The sequence below is a fragment of the Vombatus ursinus genome, unplaced genomic scaffold, assembly GCF_900497805.2.
Source record: "Vombatus ursinus unplaced genomic scaffold, bare-nosed wombat genome assembly UNPS02000582.1, whole genome shotgun sequence".
NCBI lineage: Eukaryota > Metazoa > Chordata > Mammalia > Diprotodontia > Vombatidae > Vombatus > Vombatus ursinus.
In genome coordinates this window covers 10,681,764-10,684,524 of record NW_020940360.1, presented here as the reverse complement: position 1 = coordinate 10,684,524, position 2,761 = coordinate 10,681,764, and positions in this window count along the sequence as shown.

Sequence of the window (2,761 nt, the reverse complement as noted above, 5' to 3'; positions counted from 1 at the left end):
AATTGAGAGCCAGAGAAGTTAAATGATTTGCCCAGCATCATAAATGTAATGAATGGCAGAGCCAGGTTTTAAATGTAAAACATCTGACTCCAAAGTTGACGGTCTTTCCACCGTGCCATCCATCTTTGAAGGTTATGGAGGATTAGACTAAAGGTCTGATGGCCAAATCAAGAATACAGAATGAAGATTCATCAAGAAAAAGGAAGAGCGTGGCAATTTGAAATCCATACAAAGGAAGCCCATAAATACTGATAAATTTCACACCATCAAAAATCAGATGACCTTGATTATTAATGTCAGTAAATCTCCACATTCAGAAGACCAACAATATGAAACCTGAAGATCCTGTCATATTTGCCATAGTATTCACAAAATGATATGAGTCTAAGATGTATGTCAACTCAGGGTATCAAGGCTCAGTGAAGACATTTTCTATGGAGTGCTCTCCCAAGGACATTTGCCAAAGATGCTGAGGTCATCATATATGCTCTTTTTTTTGCAAAGCAAACAAATTTTATTGAAATAATCAAAATTTTTAAAAAGGAAACTTTTTGGACTCTGGCTTAAAAAAAAGAAACAGAAAGTCCTTTCCAATGTTAAATCTGTGATTCTATGATACTTTGAACTGGAATGAAGCTATTAGGCACAATATAATAGTCTTTATAAGATTTAAAGAATTGTTGTCACCTTCTTCCTTGTGATCAAAGTATACTTTTTTAAAATTTATTTTGGTTTATCAGTAATCACTTCCATATGCTTTTGAGTTTAAAATTTTTCTCCCCCTTTCTCCCCACCACCCTCCCCACAATGGCACACAATCTGATATAGGCTATACATTTACATTCCTATTAAACATATTTTCACATTAGTGATGTCATCATACATGCTTCAAGATTACAATGATCACTTAGTTTATATTTCTGGACACTGTACTGTGAATGAGTAGAAGGATTTCCTTTGTGGAAATGCATACACTCATTATTGCAAGGGAGTGAGACAAAAGTTTGGGAAGCAACTAATTGACTCTGGGGATCAGGGTCTGAAGTATTTAAACCATTAGTACAGCTTAGTTACTATAAGCTGCCAACAGATTTGTCATTACATTCTCCAAGAATTTATAAGAAGTATTCAGGATCCTTCCTTTTGTATCATGCTATTGCACTAATTCTCTTGAAAGCTAGCAATGTACTTTTTTGCTCTAAGGAAAAACAACAAAGAGCTTAAGCATCTCAAATAGGATGTCCTGAAACCAGTTAGTCATTTCTAGTGGGCTATGTCCATCCTGCCTCTATTGAAGCCTAATGGTAAAGTAACTCTTGGGGGAAATTAATGAATTGTTTGTGCTTATAACAGGTGAAGCTCAAGTTGTGCCTTATTTAGGTCTATGGTAAAATGCTTCAAAATACCACATCTCATCACTACAAAATACCACTTTCTCATCACTAGCTATGAGTGCAAAATGAAAGTAAATTCTGAAGGCCTGCATCTTATGCCTGCAGTTAGTCTGCATTCTTGCTAGAAGGAAAGGTCTTTGCAAAACTGGACCTTGCCCAGTCTTGTCAACAATTAATCATATATGTTACTGTAGATGTCCAATCACTTATTGAAAGGCATTATAGATTAAATACCTCCAGTTTGCTGAAATATTGTGACCCTGGAATTTAGCAATATCATACAAATTTCTGTAATCCTTATGCTATCCTATTTTGATGACATCCTCAATGTGGGGCCTGATAATGATCTCACAGAACAAATTCAGCAAGTCCTATACACTTGTAACGGAGGCATCCAAGTAAATAGAAAAATATGAACCAAAACTCCCAATGTCACCCACTTAGGCTATTGCAACAATATTCCTAGCAATCATCCTGCCCAAATATTAGGCTTGCTCCATTCATGCTGTTCCTACTCCAAAAACAAAGACAAGCTTTTATGCCTTCCTTAGGCTACTCAGTTTCTAGAATGCTTTTCTTCCGTGCCGGGCAACCATTGCTGAGCTACTTCTCTGCCTACTGGAAAAAGAAATTTCCCTGAGTGGGGTGACAAACACCTGTAATCCCTGCTAATAGAGAGGCTGAGGCTGGTGGATCACTTGAGCTAGGGAGTTCTGAGCTGCAGTAAAGTTAAGCTAATCTGGTGTCTTCACTAAGACTGGCACTAATATGGTGAGCCACTGAAAGCAGGAAGCCACCAGAGGGCATGAGGAGGGGCAAACTGGCCCTCATGAGAAATGGAGTAAGTCAAAGCTTCTGTGCTCAACAGCAGTACAATTGGGACCATGAATGGTTGTTGTACTTCCTGCCTGGGCAATGGAATTTTGTGACTTTCGTCTTCATGATGTAGAGGAAAGAATTCTAGACTTAGAATCAGAGGACTTGCATTTAACACCTTACTCTGCGAATTACTACTTGGACCTTGGACATGACCTTGGTAGCTTCCAAGAAAACACACACACACACGCAGAGACACTAGAAAAAAGTATTCAGAGTTTAAGGTTCTTTGTGGATCCACATGCACTCAAGACTATAGTTTACAAGCCCTTGGCAACCAGGGGACTTAATTATTAATTAATTAATTAATTCAGAGTAGAAGTTCTTAATGAAATGATATAAGGAATGAAGTCATGGAACATTCCCCCATAAACCTGGAGTGCGCTCTCCCACAAGTACACACACCATCAGTGGGCAGGATGAACACACAGTGGGATCACATGTTGGGGCACACACATAGGGGACACATGTAACTGGAACATATATGTGAA